The 19,748-nt window shown below is 43.8% G+C and overlaps 1 long non-coding RNA gene across 1 annotated transcript; it reads left to right on the top strand.

Moving 5' to 3' along the window:
- The first annotated feature begins 5,139 nt into the window (after positions 1 to 5,139).
- Positions 5,140 to 18,718, top strand: LOC122458499. The gene is made up of 3 exons (XR_006278540.1): positions 5,140 to 5,280; positions 12,135 to 12,243; positions 18,666 to 18,718. It is a non-coding gene; the product is annotated as an uncharacterized LOC122458499 (long non-coding RNA).
- The last annotated feature ends 1,030 nt before the right edge of the window (positions 18,719 to 19,748 follow it).

Raw genomic sequence — 19,748 nt, 5'->3', positions numbered from 1 at the left:
GCATAATCAAGGATGACAAGTACGTTTCAGTGGCCCCGTGCCGATCTTTCCAGTGGGCCCACTATGTCCATGGCTATTCTCTTGAAAGGAACTTCAATAATAGGCAAAGGTACTAATGGGGCCTGCAAGTGAGGTCAGGGGCTATGCAACTGAAATTCAGGACAGGAGGCACAATAGCGCTGGACCTCTGCATGTATTCCTGGCCAATAAAACCTTCTTAGGACTCTATTCAGTGTCTTGTCTACTCCTAGATGTCCCCCAAATAGATGACTGTGAGCTAACTCTAGTACTTCCCTTGTGTGTTTCCATGGGACTAAGAGTTGCTGTACTTCTTCCCCTCACATTTGTGCTATCCGGTACAACAGATCATGTTTGAGCACATAATATGGTTTTGGGTCTTTCCTTCCATGGGTATGCAATTTACTTCCACTACCTCCTCCCTTATTTGCATATAGCGGGTCATTGGGTTGGTCCTACTCGAAATTCTCATGTACGGTACCAATCTGAGCTAATTCCAGGGGGCCTGTTTCTACTCCCCCTCTGGGTTGTCCTTACTTGGGCTTGGAACTGCCTCCGAGTCCTCACTGGCCTGAATTATCTCCTGGCCTTCTGAATGGGTTTGCCTACCAACAAGGGAGGTTTTCTGGTTCTCTGCTAGAATCCTGGTGCCCAATCTTTTATCTGCCCTCCTTTCCCGTCTAGACTTTCAGGGTTTTCTGGGGATGAGAATAACTCTGGGGCAAATTCGTCAAACACTGGGGTGAGGCTATCTGTAGGTGCTTCTGTCTCAGCCAGGGGGTTGCTACCCTCCCCTGGCTCCATTGGGGGGAGTAAGCTCTCAAACCCGGGGAAGTCCCTACCAATTAAGACAGGGGAGCCTGGGGACCACCCCTGCAGTATTCCCCTGGATCTCAATCAATACTGGGATTGTGGGGTAGAAATTTACGGTGCCATGAACGCACATTACCCCTGCGTTTTTGGCCTGGGTTAGTTGGTCTTGCCCCACCAACATCCCGGAGACCAGTGTGACAGCACTCCTGGAATTTATTAATGCTATGGTCTCAGTACCATTCATTTATACTGATCTTGTATACTCATGCGAGGTCATTGCGACCCTACCAGGCCGATTAGGCCACATTGCTCCCCAAGATTACATTGCATAGGCTCTTCCCTGTTAGGGCATTGGGCTGCTAAATGCCCCAATTCCCCACTCATAACACCACCCCCTTATTCCGGTTGCTGCCCTCTGCCTGGGGCTATTTGCCCCCCCCCCCCCCGTCCTCTCTTCCCAAAGCCCCAGGTCCCTTCTTGACCTCAGACCGTTCCTCGGTGTCTTTCCTCCCAGTTATGGTTCTCCTGGAGTTCGACAGTCCGGGGCCTTGGGTTTGGGACTGGCTTCCTGGTTTGCTGTGTCTCACCCCCTGGGGTCTGACCACCAGCTGTCTTTCCACGAGGGAGACCAACTCGTCATAGGTAGAGGGGTCATTCTGGCCAAGCAAAGCCTGGAGGCCTGGTGGTAGCCCCCTCATATACTTGTCCAGTACCAGGAGCTCCATCATCTTCTCAGAGCTGAGGGCCTCAGGGCGCAGCCATTTCCGAGTCAGGTCAAACAATGGCAATTGGGGTCTTGTTCTCTGTATACTGCCACTCATGGAACCTCTGGGCTTGCAATGCCATCATTACTCTGGCTCTGGCCAGGATCTCTGCCTTCAGCTGGGAGTAAACTGCTGCAGTCTCCGTGGCCATATTGTAATAGACCTTCTAGGCCTCCCACATAGGATCAGGGCAAGGATACCAGACCACTGATCTCAAGGCCAGGTCTCCTGCAGGGCTTCTCTTTCAAAAGCCAGGAGGCCACATCATCCTCCCATGTCATTTTCTGTAGGCAGTGGCTGGCCGGTATGGTCCAGGTCCCATCACAGTTGCGGTTCAGCTCCATAAGGAGCTTCATCTGGTTCACCAGCTCTTGCAGCAGGGCTCGGTCCTGGGCAGCCTGGCTCATCAAAAGACGATTAGTCTCCTGCTGCATCCGAGTCACCTCCTGTTGGGTGGTTGCTTGGACCCAGGTAGCCTCCTGCTGGGCTGCGGTGGCTTGTATTAAGTCCTTGACCACATCATCCATCTTAGGGATGGAAGGGTTTTGGCTAACCCTGGTTTAAGTCCCCAGCGTGTAGATCCCACTTCTGGCAAATTGCCGGCACTACTATGATGGGTCTTGCGCTCTCTCTTCTGGGGGGGGGGCATTCAGGGCACCATTTATTAACTGCCCCACTTGTGTCCTAGAGGAGGGGAGTGGAGAGGGTGGGACCCAGGCCCGCCCTCTACTCTGGGTCCCAGCCCAGGGGCCCTAGAGATAACAGTAAACCACTAGAACTAGTGGTTCCTTCCCCTGGGTTACTTCCCTCTCCTGCCCTTCAGCTTGTGGGGCTTCCTGCCCTCCCTCTGCACAAGCCAGGTGTTCCTTTATCTACGGTCTTGGTCTTCTTAGCCCACTGCAGCACTTCTCCAAACTCTCTTCTGCTTCCCTCCAAACTGCTCTCTGCTCTTACACCAATCCACTCTGCTTCAACTCCTCCTCCTGTCTGATTGAAGCAGGGGGGGTTATTATGTGACTGTGCTTTCATTGGCTTCAGGTGCTTTAATTAATTTATAGCAAACTTTCTTCCCTCTACAGGTAATAAGGCTCCCTTCTGACACTCTCCTGCTGCCCTCTGGCCATGCTGTATCACTGTTATATATTTAGTTAGTTCTGGGATGTATCAGCAGGAGTCTTGTAAGCAAGACACAAGAAATAGTTCTTTGTCTCTACTCATCACTGATAAGGCCCTAGTTGAAGTATTGTGTCCAGTTCTGGGCACCAGCCTTTGGGAAAGATGTGGACAAAATGGAGAAAGTCCAGAAGAGAACAACAAAAATGATTAAAGGTCTAGAAAACATGACTTACAAGGAAAGATTCAATTAACTGGGTTGTTGAGTCTGGAGAAGAGAAGACTGAGGGGGGCATAGTCTTCAAGTATGAAAAAAAATGTTATAAAGAAGAGGATGATAAATTGTCATCCTTTTCCACTGAGAATAGGTCAAGTAGTAATGGGCTTAAATTGCAGCATGGGAAATTTAAGTTAGATGTTAGGGAAAACTTACTAACTGTAAAGGTAGTTAAGCACTGGAACAAGTTACCTAGCAGGGTTGTGGAAACTCTGTAACTGGAAGTGTTTAAGAACAACTTAGACAAACTTATTGGGGTGGTCTAGATAATACTTAGTCCTGCCTCAGTGCAGGAGACTGAACTTATCAAGGTCCTTTACAGTCCTACATTTCCACCATTCTATGGATTTGCATGATGCTAGGGTAATGCCATTGGTAAGTGTGAAAGATTTTCCAGCATCCTGCTTCCATGGATACTGCTAAGCCATCTTCACCCAGGGGTTTATGAGTGTGCACCAAATGCTATGTGAATTCTTAAAAGTTGATTTTTAAACCCTTCCCTGTCACACCTACAAACTATTCAGTTTATGGTATGCTCAAAAAATATTGCTTCTTCTTCCATCTAGAAGAGCCCTGATCACAATATTTGCTATGAATTCTTAAGCATGGTGCAGTTTCATGGAGCTCACTGTTTAGAATGCCTCATTTGTTTTGGGTTGTGATATGGGCAAAACCCACTTAAGGACTGGTTTGGACCCTAAGTCAGAATTCAGCATTCCATTTACTTATGCTCAATATGATTTTCTCAGAGCAGGTACTTCATAAATCAGTGTAATAGTCATGGATACTGCCTTTGATATTTTCAAACCACATGCTGGGTTTTGGTTTTTTTATCCTGATCCTGAACTCCAACCCAAACATTCAGCGAATGCACTGGGAAAAAAAACATTCAAACTCTTGTTTATTGAATGTCAAACTGAGAACAGTTATTGACCCAGTGAGATTAAAGTTTATTACAGGGTGCCAAGTAATTACAGAAGTGACATTAGACCATCATTTACACTCACAGTGTAGTCTTGAATGACAATGTCATCTTAAGCAAGGACAAATGAGGGCCCCCCCATTTATAATACTCCTTGCACAATGTTTCTCAGGGATAAGGAATGGTGGCCCAGTAGCTGCTTGTTTCCCTTGGAAAATGACTACCTGCTGTTCTCAGTGACAGTTAACACCAATGCAACACCTTTCCCTGAGCCAAAGCAAAAACCAACAATAAATGTTGGTTTTGGTTATGTGTCTTTTCAGTTTGGTAATGGATGGAGGAAATTTCAGAAGAGACCTCTTAAGGAGAAAGCTTAGGTACTTAGCAAATGTACTCCTTTATCAAGGAAGTATGTAATAGAGTTTTTCAACATTTACAATATTAGTTGTACTAAAATTGGTACTAGTTTATTTATTTTCAATCCTCTTAACACATATTCCACACAGTTCTTTCCATACTACATGCTAACATGTGCAAACTCACCTGCTAGAAAGCTGAGAACTCACAAGACATGGAATGCCAAATCTCTGATTGTCATTGCCCTATGCAGATCCCCAAGCAAAACCAAATAACCCAGCCCTGAAACATTCAGCAGAAAATAATTTTCTAAAAATGACCACATAATGGCAGTCACTAGGGCTTTTGATATAGCAACTTTGGAGACAGGAAGATTAGAAGAAATGGCTTGAGTTAGTTAGGAGAAACTAGTCATATAGCCCTCACTCAAACAAGACTTCTTATTAAAGATTTTTTGTAAATGTAAATGAAAGCTCATCCCGGTGGGTAATGGGCTCTAACATCTGAGAGAGCGATGATCATCAGGTGAAAGACTTGTATGATCATGCAATTTGATCCAACAGGATCATACAAATTTATGGCTAGATAAAGTATTTATGGCTAGATAAAGTTAATCTCTGGAGACAGCAAAGTAGTTGATATCAGTGACAGGCTGATGAAAGAATTGGCTTCATAAGATGCAAGTTTTCCACTTTTCTTTGTTCAATGTATCTAAGCTGAAGATGCCTCATCTAGCTTAGTTTGAGAGGTATAGATCTACATGTGTTAAGAAAACAGTTTCTTGACTTTTAATTATTTTGCTCTCTGTTTTTAATAAACCTTTTGTTTAAATTACTGTTTTCTGGATAATTTTTACACAGGTGTTCCTGGACACAACATCTACAAATTGGTGGTAAAGGGTTTCTGGAACCTACATCTCGTCTCGGTCTTGCCAAAGGATCTCACCCAGTGAATTATGAAGTTTTCAGGCTGTGGCAGGCAAACACAAAGGAAGAAGCCAAAAAACCAAGGAGGAGGTGAGAGCTAGGGCAGTTGTCTGGTGCCTTATTTATGCATATATTTATTAGGTATTTGCATGCAAATCAGGTGTCCTTGTAGGCACATAACAATTAGGCACTTACCTGGCCTTGTGCATATGTGTAGCAAACACGATGACTCACTAGCTCAGTGCCTCCTGTCGGTCATCCTGGGAATTAGTTCTGCTGCCCCAGAGTGCCCTCTGCATGCCAGTGTCTTGCCTGCCACGGGCCTCCATGTCCCTCCCAGACCCCAGTGCCCCTCTACTGTAAGGGCACTACTGCCCCTGCAGTAACCCCACAGCTCTGGGTCTTCCCTCCCCAGAGAACCCCAGCCCTCTATCCCCACCTTGCCTCAGTCTATGGCTACTGCCAGTCACCATCTAGCCCCTGCTCCCTGGAGCGGACTGCAGTGTACATGCCATTCATCATTGGCAAAGGGGATTTGGACCTGCAACCCTAGTATCTGGTTCAGCCTTTGACAAGGCCTGCAGCCTGGGAACCCCGCCCCGCCCCGCCCCGCCCCACCCACCCACCCACCCACCCACCCGCCCGCCCCGCCCCGCCCCGCCCCGCCCCGCCCCGCCTCCCGCCCCCGCCCAGATAGCTAGGTCCTTCTCCCTCTGAAGCTGGAGGGAGAATCCTATCTAGCTCCTGGCTCATAGCCCTTTTATCAGGGCGAGCTGAGGTCTGATTGGGATGTTGCCCAGCTGTGGCTTCTTCCCCAATCAGCCTAGCTTTTAGCACGCAGCTCCAGCCCTCTCCCAGGGCTGGCTGTAACCCTTTCCAGACCAGGGAGCGGGTAACCACCCCGCTAAAATATGTAAATATCTGATTTGCACACACATCAGGTATTGCTTGTGTAAACAGAAGTGTACAAATGTATGCGCATATTGACATACACATAACTTTGATAATCTTGTCCACAACATATCGACATATAAATTCTTTATTTCAGAGTAGAATTAGAGATTTTCCCTGTCATTCTCAAGATTCAAGCTGGAAAGTTGTGGAACGACCTACTAGAACCCCAAATAGAGCAGGAGATTTGATTGAAGATTTACTAACATGCAGATACACATATTTACTAAAAAATAATACTTAGGATATTTTTGTATGTTGTATGATATTTATATAAAAAAATAGAAAATTATCTGTCTAAAAAAAATCTGTAACCAAGAGAAACAAAGACCCTATTTCCTGAAAGCTTTTGATTTCTTGCTGTCGTTTGCACGCAAGTCTTTCAGTGCTGCCATTTCTGATAAGTTGTTATACCAGTCTTCAGTCTTTGGAGGCAAGTAGATTTCTGCCTCTGCAAGATGAGCCATTTGGCTGCAAGAGCATCCAGAAGAAGCTCGTTTCTGAGATTCTTCACACATTTAAAAAGAAATCTTGTTAAGTAATTTTCACTCCTGGGGTCGGAATTATTAACAATTTTCATCCCTTGTCGGTGTAGCTAATTAAATGCTCTATTGTTAGCCACTGAAAGCAAGAAACGATTAGAACTCTGCTCTTTTGCCAGTGAAGCCTGTAAGTCAAAGCTTAAAATATTCCACCACCATCCTACTTATGCATGTTAGTTTTCAGTGATCTAGAATAACGGAGACATTTCAGCCATAATACAACAAGCCGTCCAGTAGTTTTGCAGTTGTCTGAAATAAATTTGTACATGAGCTAAAGTAAAGGAAATAAACTCCAGAAGAAAACAGCTATATCTTTGCTATGTTATATAGCTGGGTAGCTGCACTAGTGCGACGGGAGGCAAGTAAGGAAGGGAAAGTGACATTTTCTGGCACTCTTGTAAAAGAAAGGTTTACCACAATCTGTTTATATCCTCAAACAAATGAAATGCAATTAAGACATGTTTATGGGATAAAAAGAAAGAAATATAGCAAGAACTGGGTGATATGTGTGTGGAATTGGAATCCTATCATTAATCTAATCATTGTATACCTTTGATGTTTTTGTATTGGAAAACGTGGGAGGTGGGCCTACCCTGCACTGGACAAGAGGAGGTTAACCTCACACTATGAGTGCTGGAAGTCTCGCCCCTCAGACCATACTGGGCATGCTCCAACTATTGCCTCAGTACAAAAAGGAGCAGCCCAGCCTCATTCTAGGCTGACAACTGGAGAGGAAGGACCTTGGGTGGAAGCTCTAGCCAAAGAGCCATCACAGCCTTTGCCTGTGGGACCTGAAGACACTGACCGAAGGGCTGTAGCCAACAGAGCCACAGGGAATCTCCCACACTGAGGAGCCCAAGAACTCTGATTGTCAATGGACTACAATGCCTGGAAATGTGGTAGGAAATGACCCAGGGAGGGTGTGTGAGTGGTACCTCACACCATGCTGACCTCACTTGGTTGAAGTGGGAGTCCCTGGTGATCCAGTGGTGGACCACTCCACCTCTGTCAGGGCCCTGGGTTGATAGCCCAGGTAGGGAAGCCCAGGCTATCACCCCCTGTTGGCAACCCCTTCCTCCTCCCCAGATACAGGCCATTGGGCCTTAATGCCTGTGCCTGGGAGCTGTGATATTTACTCTGGCTATTGGGTTGCACTGTCCTGTACCCAAAGGCTGGTATATTGACATTGGCCATTGGGTGTCACTGTCTCACACCTAGGGGCTATGACATTGACTCTGGCTGTTGGGCTGCATTACTCCATACCAGAGGGCTGTTATATGGACCCTGGCTTCTAGGCCATATTGCCCTGCACCTGAGGGTGGTTCTATTGACTCTAACCACTAGACCATGCTGCCCTTAATGCAAGGGCTGCTGTAATTGACTCTGGCCACTAGGCTGCACTGCCCTGAATGGAAGGGCTGCTGGAAGTGCCCTCACTCTGGCTGCTTTTGGCCTAGAGGCTGTCAAGGAGACTACAACAGCAGTGGTATTGCAACCCTGCCTCCCCCCACCAATAGGACAGGGTGTGCATACACTGCAACAGGTGTTCATTAGAAAACAAAAACTCTGGACAGTGACAGCTACAACAATAAATGTCTCTGTCACATCTCTGTCTGCAAAGTACTCAGTACCTTAGGTCCTGATCCTGCAAACACTTATGCATATGAGTACCTTTTAATGGACAACTCAATACACCTGATTGGGCTATCTTGTACAACTATCCCATTGGACTACTTGCAATTCATAGTGTAAAGCATGGTTTTGCAGAACTGGGGTCTCAGATTGAGTCCCAACCCTGTAATTCATTGTATCCCCCATTGACTCCAGTGGGATACTGAGTGGCACATGTGAGGTGAATTACAATGTCAAGGACATCAACTATAAGCTCTTAGAAGCAAGAACAACGTTTTTTAAAATATGTGTTCATAGTTGGCTCCAATTCTTGTTTAACACCTTTAGGTATTGCAATTATTATTAGTAGAAGTGCTAGCACTAGCTCTAATAATAACAATTAATACAATATGTCCTGCAAGGTTCTGAGCATTCTCGATGTTTATTGATTCAAGTGGGAATTGAGGGTACTCCTAAACTCCAAGGGGAGCTCAGCACCTCCTAGATCAGGCCCCTAATCACCATCACCCCACAAGTGAACTTCTAAAGGTCACCAGCAACTGGTAAGGGAAAACACCCATCATTTCTCTTGACAAGGGATATAGCAGTGAATTATGCATCTTTCCCCTCCCCGACGCAGTCAGGAAGCTATAATAATGGTCGTGGCTAGAAAAGGCAAAACAGTGTAAGTTTCACTTTGTGAAATTTTCTAATGCAAAATTTAACATTTTAGCAAATCTAAAAAATTGTATTGTATTAGCAATATGCCCATTGTCATTTGACTTTACATTTTTTCCCCTTTCCTTCTCAGCTTCTCTTCATTGTCCTCCTGCTTAATTGGTCTTCTGAAGATGCATACACTACTGACCATGCAGGTGGACCAACTCCTGTCTTCTGTTGTATGGTTGGAGTGGGGTGTAAGGGGAATTAGGAACATCTGCCCCACTCCTATTAAATGTACTTGTCTAGAAGCAGGGTCAGACTGGTCCATTACAGTCCCATCTATGTGTGGTCTGCTAGCTAGTGGGCAGGATGGAGTTCCAGTCTGCTATTGTTTGTGTTGCATTCTAAAGCACAAGCTTGCCAAGAACCATGATTTCAGGGCAGTGGTAAAATACACCAGGAAACAGGTTTCCAACGGTCAGCTTTCTCTGAACTATTTATCCTAGTAGGATGGCTCTTGGATCAGGTAAATGCACCACCAATGTAGCTCCACCCCCAATGTTCCCGAGACTCCCACCAGTAAGGGCAAGAGATTTTAATTTGATCTCCTCACTTCCCCCCACACCCAGTAATGATGCCCAGTCTCCAGTTTTCATAGAGTAAAGAGCAGTTTTTACTGTCACATCACAATGGCAACAATTCTTCCCTCAAACCCAGCCCCTCGGCCATAATCCTTGCAGTTCTATTTTCTGAAAAATGGCCAAAAGTTATCCCAGCAGTGGCAAATGATGAGCAGTGGACCAGGTCTTAATCTTACCAAAGATTTGGACCAATATTTTCTATACTGCTGCTAAACAATTGTCACCATTCAAAGTCAACAGCCATTCACAGTTAACCACCTATTGATATCTGATGTACTGCAGTATTTTCCTATGTATGCATGCATTTCCCTAAGAATTTCACTTGAGGGATTTATTTTCTTTTGTTATATTTCCTATTTCCACCTCCAAAAACATGTAAGAACCAGAGTGAGAACATTACAGGAACAAAACATCTGAATGTTTGGTGGCCTTGTTTGAAATGTCATGTTTTGTTTAAAAGGGGATATCAGGAATCTTCTCATGTTTTTTTTTTAATGGAATCCATTGTTTTTGAGCTTGGTCTAAATGTTTTGCTCATCAAAATAAACAGGAGAGGAAGGTCTCTTCTAATTAATTAATTTTGAGAACTGGACAGTTGGTTGATATTAAAATCTGGGTACAATCCACCTTCTTTAATCATCAGATTCATGTATCTGAATAAAAGTAAAGGCATTACCATTGGATACAAAATTTACCCCAAAACTACTGCTAATGTACAGTTTCATTGCAGAGTTATTGTTGAAAGGTAATTAAATTAAATATCAAAGAATCATAGGGTTTGTGCTCTGAAACTTAGGTTAAAATTTTCAAAAGCACCTAAGTGATTTAGGAGATTCATTTTCAGAAGTGACCTGGGCACTTAAGAGCATTTGAAAATTTTCCTCTTAAGCACTTAGAAGCCTAATTATCACTTTTGAAAACAGGACTTAGATAGACAAGTCATGTAGACACTTTTGAAAATGTTACACTTCTAATACAGTAGTGAGGCAGTGCCATTTTAATTGTTGAAAGATATATTGGTCTGAATTCACTTTGCACACTACTGTAGCTTAGGAGTAACTCCACTGCACATGATGGTGTTATGCTAGTGTACAAGCAGTGGCAATGAAAACCGAATTAGACTCAGTGCTGTTCCTATAACTTCTGTTAAATATAATAATTAATAAAAAGTCAAGGGGGACAAAGCTGCTAAACCAATTACCATTTGGAGTAACAGAAATAGAACCCTATGATGGAGCACACTGATATCTAAAATGTTAATATACACATCTTTTCTGACCTGCTGTGCCGTCCCTGTACAGCATACCCACATTTGGGCAAAGAGCATGAATAAACTTTGCACACAATTATTCATAGGGGTCATTGCTGGGTCATCAACATTCTCTCACAAGTGTGTGGACAGTCCCATATGGAAAATCCAACAGAATTCAATAGGAATGAAACCTAGAGGGTTTTATCGGAATTCTGTAATTTCTTTTAATTTAAAATTTGCTAGATTTTAATAGAGATTATTTGTTTTCAATAGATATTTAGAACCATCCTACTGAATTCTACAGCAGGCTTATATTGCTCTATTAAATCTTATAGACTAGTTAATAACAAACAGGCTATAACTTGCTATTCATTTTGATAGGCCTTTTCAGTAAAGGGCCGAGGCTGTTTACAGCTTCTGTCATAATTAGGCTGTAGCACAACCTCTCTTTAGAGTATGAGAGAGTAACTTGTGAAGCAGTCAACTTCTACTCCACCCTTCCTCTTCCAGGTAAGGGTAGCAAGTGCCAGTACAGTATGTAAGCACGTAAATAGTCCCATTGACTAATCATATGTTTAAAGATAGGGAGGTGCTTAATTATATATGCTGTGCCTGCCAGATTTTGGCTTCTATATCAGAGGTATAGAAGTATAGTAAACATTTGTATTTTTGTTTTCTTTTTTAGTTGCTCAGTTTAAAGATCACACAGTCTGTATCACTTTGTCAGGTGGATTAGTGTCAGAAAGAACCTATATTTTAGACATTCTGATTCATGCCCTGTTTGGCACAAAAAGTTCAGCTGTGCTTTGACTGAAACTCCATATTTTTTCTTGGAGACAATCAATGTGTGTTTATTTGTTGTTGTTGTTTTTTATTTATTTATTTTATTTGCTTGCTGCCAGTTGAATGCATTATTGCCTCCAGAAGAAAACTTGTGGTTTAAAGGCTCTGTGATGTATGATACCATGGCACGGAGTTCAGTTACTAATTTAATTAAAACTCACTCATATATGCTGTCATTATTACCCAGACTTATCTAAAGCTCTGAAAGCTCGTGGGACTGCATAGAAATTTACATCCAAATGTATTTTATGTGCCAGGTTTCTTTGCAAATTCAATCCCTTTTTTTAATTGTCTCTTTATAGCATACCTTTACTCACACAGGGCAGGAACAAGGCATCAGCAAAGCTGTGTCTTTTAAAGATGATATTATCATTGTAGTCTCCTTGTTTTCTCTTGCCCAATATAAGAAACAGATTTTGTCACATATCTGTTCTTTCTCAGTAAGTAGGTTGAATCTGAGCTGCTGATGTCTGAATGATTTTGTATTTGAGAACAGAGCGTATATTGAGAGCGCTTCCCAGGATTTACACTCATCTGTAGCTTTGCAAAGGTAAGTTATGATATACCTCAACCACTTGATTATCAGTAGTTATCCTGAAAACATTCAGTTTTCCCACAGGAGTCCATCAGTTATCTGAAGCCACTGCTGGCATCTTTGATGAAGTTATTCTCATCAGTATGGCTCTTAAAAAGCAGTCCTGCAAGGAACACTGATTGCCAGGCAGCATAGTGGAAACAGCCCCAGAATTGGCATTGCTAGGGTTCATTACCCAGATAGGCAGGTACCACTATATCCAGAGTTATCTGAAGTTGTTCAAACTCTGGTCATAAACAGAAGAATATAACAGTTGAAATTAAGGAGGGAATGGACAGATAGAAAGGCAAAGAGAAAAAATGAATAACAGGCTAGCTACTACTTGGGCTGAATAAATTCTATATATATGAGTGAACTCTGAACCCATTAAATACACCTAAAGGACCACACTGGTGGTATCAAACTTTTTCTAGTTTAGAGAATTATATCCCTGCAATTAAATTTTACTGGGTGTCTCAATTTCCATAGAATAGGTTTGTTTTGAAATTGTATAGGTTATAAATTATATGGGATAGAGTTAATGTCTGTAGATCCCCATTGGCTTCATCTTTATTAAGACCTACAGGATGTTGCTTACAAGAGCACCATGCTAATTTCCTTAAACTATGCCAAAACTAAGAAGATCCACATAAAGTAGATAATCAATTTTTTCTTTTTTTTTATTTTAATGTTGTAGCCATGCCTTTCCCAGGTGTTTTGTTTAGACATTCAAGAAAGGTCTGGTCAATTTTTAGTTGATACTTTGAATTAGTTTTTATTATACTCAGATGGGTCTGCCTATCTCTAGAACATGTCTCTAATTACTATTTTAGGATCTGTTATAACTATTGTGTGCTGTATCATCTATAGTCCTTCCTTAATTATCTGCTTTTCCTGTCAGCAAATATCTAAACCTGCCTTTCTTGGGCTTTTCTACAAATGGCATTTCAGTGCTAATGAGTCAACCAAAAGAGTCTGTTTTCAAACAACCTAATAGCATGAATTTAAAAGAAAAGTTAACATATATTTTATTAAATGCATTTTAATGGATAATGAATGCAAAGTCCACTGATCTAGCTATAAAAAGATCCTTCTAAGAACATACAAGGGAAAATTACTTGAACAAGCTCTGGAATTGCCACACTCAGAACCAAAAAGTCTTTTTCCCCGATCCTGTCCTACAGGCTGTGGATGATGAGGACTCAATTCTCTTTGACAGTCTCATCCCAAAGGCACAGCATCCCAGAAGAGCTTTTTGAATGCAATAGGCCAGATCTACAAAGGGCCTGAGCCATTTAAAGCCCAAATTTTTAATTTACCTTCTGTTTCCTGAGTCTCTCAGGTTCACGTTTCCCAGCTTTTCTCCACAACCATGAGGGCTGGAAACTTAGTTCATTTAAAAAAAAAAGAAAGAAAAAGAAACCTGATGTTCCCACATAATCACCTGACTCCAGGAGCTGGGATTTAAGAAAGCACTAAATATTGAGACTAAAAATAACATTTCAAGACCTGTCAATGGCTCTAGTAACAAAGGAGGAGCAGAGCGACTTATGTGCCTTTAAAGATGATCAATGTGCATCCATTTGCCCCTTCCTCCCCCCACACCCACCTATGCTTGCCAATACTGATGCAGAGTAAGGCCATGACTCAGCTGTCACACTAGCTATCCCCATTTCCTATGGGGAATCTGGCTCCAGAAGCAGTACTAGATTCAAGGGTCAATAAAAAACTACAACCCTGTCCGAACATTAAGAGTCTTAAAGTTGAGGAGAAGGAGGAAGTCTCATCACCTTATGCTCCCTTAAGTATAAATGCAAAAGGGACAAATTGCTTCTTTCTGTTATTAGGATTCACTGTATAGTATGGAGTTTAGTATAAGTATCACTGTTCTGCTAGTCCAGTTTCCTTAGTGCAGAAGTTCTTTCTTTCACTCTTCTCACAACCCCAAAGGAATAATATATTTATTCAGCTCTGTTATTCCCAAAGAACTCTACAAAAGCCTTAATGTATAGATAGTACTATAGAAATGTAGCTGTTTCTGAGCAAGCATTATAAAGGACAGTGTGCAATAGTAATGAGGAAGAATATTTTGTACAAAAATAGTGAGATAAACCTTGACATCTGTGAAAAGTGCCATGGCATTTGTTTGTCCTAGTAGAAAGGTCTAATCTTAAAACACCCTGAGAATACAACAACGTCTCTTGCAAAGATAAAAAGAGCAAGTAGAATCTGCAGGGATTTGAGTTTCTGCTTTTAGGGAGTTAAGTATTTCAATACAGCAGAGGTTAACACCTCTAAGCTATTTCCTTCAGCCTAGGGACAGATTTTGCAAGGGCTGAGTGCCTTAAATTCACAATGAAGTCAGAAGGGCTTGAGAGAACTCGGCTCATTGGAAGTGCTCGGCACTTTGCAGCACTGGACTTTTAACAAGCATTGAAATGGACAAAATAATATAGTATTGTATTAGGCAGCAATTGTGATCCTATTGCCCCATTACCTTGTCTCCAGCAGCTAGTGGGAATTCTTAGGAATGAAGGCTCAGCAAGAGAGCAATGATGACCCAAGTTGTGGAGAACTCCGTACTCAGGGATCAGTATAGTGAAGGTATGATGATATCCCCTTGGAGAATAGTGATGAGCGGATAGTTCAATAAGTGACACCATAAGTGTATTGGGTGATCTCCCTGTGCTATCTATGACACTACCAGTTATGGCCAAGTTGTGCAACTTGGGTAGGATTTTCAAAAGCACTCATTGTTGGCGAACTCTGCTCCTGTTGACTTTTCCTATTAATTTCATTCCACAGAGTGAGGCCAACACTAGGCAATTTTGAAAATACCACCTCTTGTTTTTGGTTGCTCAAAGTATAGTGACCTGAACAATAAGACCCACTGTAGTATGTCAAAATTTGAAACAGAAAAATGGATGGTATTCCAAACAAAAACAAAACATCCCCAGCAAAACAAAGTGGCTGTTCAAAATCAAATTTCTGCCAAACATTTAATCATTTTTAAAGCCTTTAAACACTTGCATCTTCAGAGAGATCACAGAGTTACCATATAGTGCAAACAAATGTAGGGTCTCAGAGCCATACAATTATTGATCTTTATAAGGAAATGGTCATAAACTCTTGATCAGTACAAATACAGGGTAGCTTGTGCTATGTGTCAAAGAGCCCAGGTAAAAAGAATTGTCCTAGAAAAGTTTACACCAGTTCTCTCAGGCAGAGGAAGGGAGTGGGTGATGCCCTGCCACCCTGATATCCTTTCCAAGGCCATAATCTTGTCTGAGAATTATCCAGTCCCCAAAAGGCCCATGGAGGAGACACCTGGAGCTTGTCCAGTCCTGCCTCAACCAACTCAGACAATGGAAGGGAAAGTGAGAAGGAGTATGGGGGGTACAGAAGGATAGGGCCTCCTGGGCCCAGCAAAGCTAGAGTTGCAGGTCAAGAGTTGCAGGTGGGGATGCATCTCCAATAGGACCAAAGATTAAGAAATGTAGGGGCTGTTGGGAGCTGCAGAAGACCAGATAGAGCCATCTCAAAGACAGGGGCTTGCTTGGCATCTGTGGAGCCAGCCACTTCTGTCATGACTGCCCATACATGGACTGTTTCTACAGCCAAATATGGATGCCTGAATCTAGGGCCTGTGAGAGGGGTCTAATGAAACTATTAGTACCCATGTGGGTCAATGGTGTGGAGGTGCAAGGATTAATAGACTCTGGGTCTTGCCAGATGTTTGAGAGGGCAAATAGGATGCAAGGGCGGGGGAAAGGTCTGAAGCAGTTTCCACAGGCACCTTCTATTTGCAATGCTTCCATGGGGATGTGTGCCCATACACAAAGGTGCAGTTCATGGTGTGACACCACATTAAGGAGATCAGTGTGGTGAGGTAGCCCCAAACCTTGCATATACAGTGATAATCAGGCAAGATTGGAGGTTTTTTAGAGACCTGATGAGGTTTAAGAACAGGGAGGCCCTGGAGGGACCAACAGTGGCACTGGATATGAAGAGATAGCAGATCTGCGAGCCTTAGCAGGTGAAGGTGTGGAAGAAGACCTAGGAGAAGAAACATTGGCCCCTCAGAAGATGCTTCGACTGGGACTGGGTGGGCTTTCCCCTAGTAGGGAAAACAAAAGGAGAAATTAAGTGAGCCAGCAGAGACTGACATATTTTCAGACAACACAGATTTTGTGTTAGAAGAAAGAAATGACCTAACATTGGGATGAGCCTATGAACAGCTCATGTAGGTTAATGTTGAGGTGATGGTATCTCAACTCCTGAAGCCCTAGCCACACTTTAAGCTAAAGGGAGATAAAATATAGAGAGCAGAGAAATACCACCAGACGGGGGAAGATAAATGCAACTCCTTGTCCCAAAGAAGTACTGCAGAAAACTACTATGTCTAGCAAACACCATAACCTGTGCAGGACACCTTGGTTGGGAGAAAATCCTCAACCGAGTAACTCTTCATTTTTATTGGTTGGGCATCCACCAAGAGGTTCAAGAGTACTGCATCTCCTGCTCAGAATTTCAGTGGGCAAATCAAAGGAAGGTACTCGCTGATACCTTTCCCCCAGTTAGGGACCCTATTTGAGAGGATTGGCATGGACCTGGTGGGCTCTTTGGAAAAAGAGTGTAGCTGGATTCCAGTGCATACAAGTCATATTAGACAATGCCATGTGATACCCCAAGGTGATTCACTCCGCTCCACAAAGGCAATGGCCCTTGTCCCAGAGCTCATGAAAATATTTGCCTGGGTGGGGATCCCTTGGGAAATAATCACAGATCAGAGCACCAACTTTGTCCAGATTTATGAGGGAACTGTGTAGCCCATTGAAAATAAAAACCTTAAGAATGTTGGTGTGACACACTCAATCCGATGGACTGGTAGAGAGATTTAATAAGATCTTGCAAAGTATGCTCCAGAAGATTGTAGCTTTGGAACCTCACCAGTGGGACCAATTAATTCTGCCACTCCTGTTCATCATCATCTGCAAAGTACCTCAGGCAGCAATGGGGTTCTCTCCATTAAAATCGATATATGGGAGACAGCCAAGGCGAATACTAGAGTTCCTTCAGGAGATGTGGGAGGAACAAAGTTCCAAGGCCATGAACTTGGTGCAGTGTTTTCTACAGCTGAGAGAGAAGTTTAAAGGCCTTAGACGAGTTTGCAAGAGATAATCTAGTCAAGGCGCTACAGGGACAAGCACAAGCATACAACAAGGGACCCAATGCCCGGGAGTTCCAACCAGGGGACTGGGTGTTACTTCTGCTTCCCACCTAGGAATCCAAATGTCAACCTGCTTAAGGCCTAGAAAATTTGGGAAGGGCTTCTGGTAATGTTGTTTCCCCCAGAACAGGAATTCAGGGCCCGGTCCCCATAGACCCCCAGCTTCAACCAAGTCCCAGTAGGAGAACACCTGCAGGCAGAACAAAAACAGCAGATCCAAAAATTCTCCCTGTCCTTTTTGGTGATCTTTTCTGTGGTTCCAGGACAGAATCACTTAGTATTTTATCACATAATGACCAAACCAGGGAAAAAGGTGAGAGAGAACTTTTGCCAAGATACATGTGGGAAATAGTACAGAAGGAACTCCAAGCTATGTTAGACCTGGGGGTGGTTGAGGACTCTTGGCTAGTGGTAAAGCCCTATGGTGATGGTACCTAAACAGTACTGGCCAACTAGATTCTGTTTCGACTTCCAGAAGGTCAATGCGGTGTCTAAATTTGACACCTACCCAATGCTGAGGGTCGATGAATTGTTAGCGCTTGGGAGCTTCCAGGTATATTGCCACTCTCAACCTAACAAGGGGTTACTGGCTGATCCCCCTGACATGCCATTTGGCTTGTACCAATTTAATACATTTCCATTTGGCTATATGGCATAGCAGCTACCTTCCATAGGCTGATGGGCAAGGTGCTTCAGCCTCATGACCAGTATGCAACCACATACATCAATGATGTTGCCATCTATAGCAATTCCTGGAATGAGCATTTAAAACAATGTTGCAGTGGTCTTCCAGACCATCAAAAGTGTGGGATTTATTGCTAATCCTGCCAAGTGCCACCTAGCTAATCAAGAGGTGATGTACCAAGGGTATACAGTGGGGAGAGGGTACCTGCACCTGTTGGTGGGAAAGATCCAAGCTCTAGAAGAATGTTGTGAACCCACCACAAAGAGGTAGGTACAATGCTTCCTGGGGTTGGTAGCATTTTATGGGCAGTTTATTCCAGATTTCATAATGATTGTGGCCTCGCTGATAATCTGGTGAAAGATGTAGCCTGCAAGAAGGTCCAGTGGTCTTGGGACTGCACAACCAGCCTTCAAAAAATTGAAAGACCAACTGATTTCTGAGCCCATCTTATTTCACCGTTTCTCAAAATCTTTTGTCCTGCAGATGGATGCCTCTGACATTGGCCTGAGAGCTGTGATGTCCCAAGAAATGGAGGAAGAAGAATCCTTTACTTCACCATAAATTGTTCCATTGGAAGTGGTGTACTTGCAGGGGCGCTGGAATATAGGGGCAAGGGGCCCTGGCCAGTACACTTTTTGCCATGGGTTCCCCAGCCCATCCTCCTCCCCCCCAAGACCCCACCCGCCTGGCCAGACCAGTAGCTGGAGCCTAGCTGGGGAGCCCAAGCAGCATAAAGTACTACAGATCCTTCACCTGCCCAGGGAGGGGGGCCAAGAGCAGCCCCCAGCTCATGTTTCCACCCCATGTCTCCCCAACCCAGGGTAGATGGAGGGTCCACAGCTCCTCATAGCTGCCCAGCCACGCAACTCTTACCATGGCCGCACTGTGTCTCCAAGGTCCCATCCACCGTCTGGAGCCAGGTTGGGGTAAGAGCCACACAGGCAGCAGTGGGGACCTGCGGACCCTTCTGCCTTGGGCTGCTCTCCGGGCAAGTGGAGGATCTGCAGCTCCCGGCCCGCTCTGGCTTCCAGCTTGGCTGGGGGCGGGGCCTCAGGTGGAAGGGGTGGGGCAGGGCCACAGAATGGGGAGGGTTTCCTCCCCCAATTTTGGGAAGGCTCCACTGCCTGTGTGTACTTGGTAATAGAGGAGGAGGCCTTGGAAGTAAAATGGGTCTCTGAAGCCACTATTACCTATAGGGACAGCTATTCCACCTTGTGATGGTTCATGGCATCCTTTGTTGGCTGAATTCCATGGAAGACCATAACCCACAGATTTTGTGTTGGTATCTCTGACTTCAGCTGAACAAATTTGAGCTAGTACTTTGAGTGGGACATGACCAGAAGAACATGGATTTCTTTTTGTGGGATGAAGGAAACCCATCCACACAGACCCACCCTACAGTGCCTAGCCTCAGGGGGAAGGTGTATGATGGAGTTTATGGACCCCACACTAAGGATAAAGGATTGGGGGAACTGTGATGCTGGCAGATCAGGTGCCAGATCATGTCAAAGACCCAGACCTCACTGAACACTTACAAATGCATAGCTGGAAGCCAGGCCCATTTGA

The sequence above is a fragment of the Dermochelys coriacea genome, chromosome 2 (genome assembly GCF_009764565.3).
Source record: "Dermochelys coriacea isolate rDerCor1 chromosome 2, rDerCor1.pri.v4, whole genome shotgun sequence".
Taxonomy (NCBI): domain Eukaryota; kingdom Metazoa; phylum Chordata; order Testudines; family Dermochelyidae; genus Dermochelys; species Dermochelys coriacea.
The sequence above is the reverse complement of the archived record's forward strand: the minus strand, read 5'-3'. Positions and strand labels throughout refer to the sequence as shown.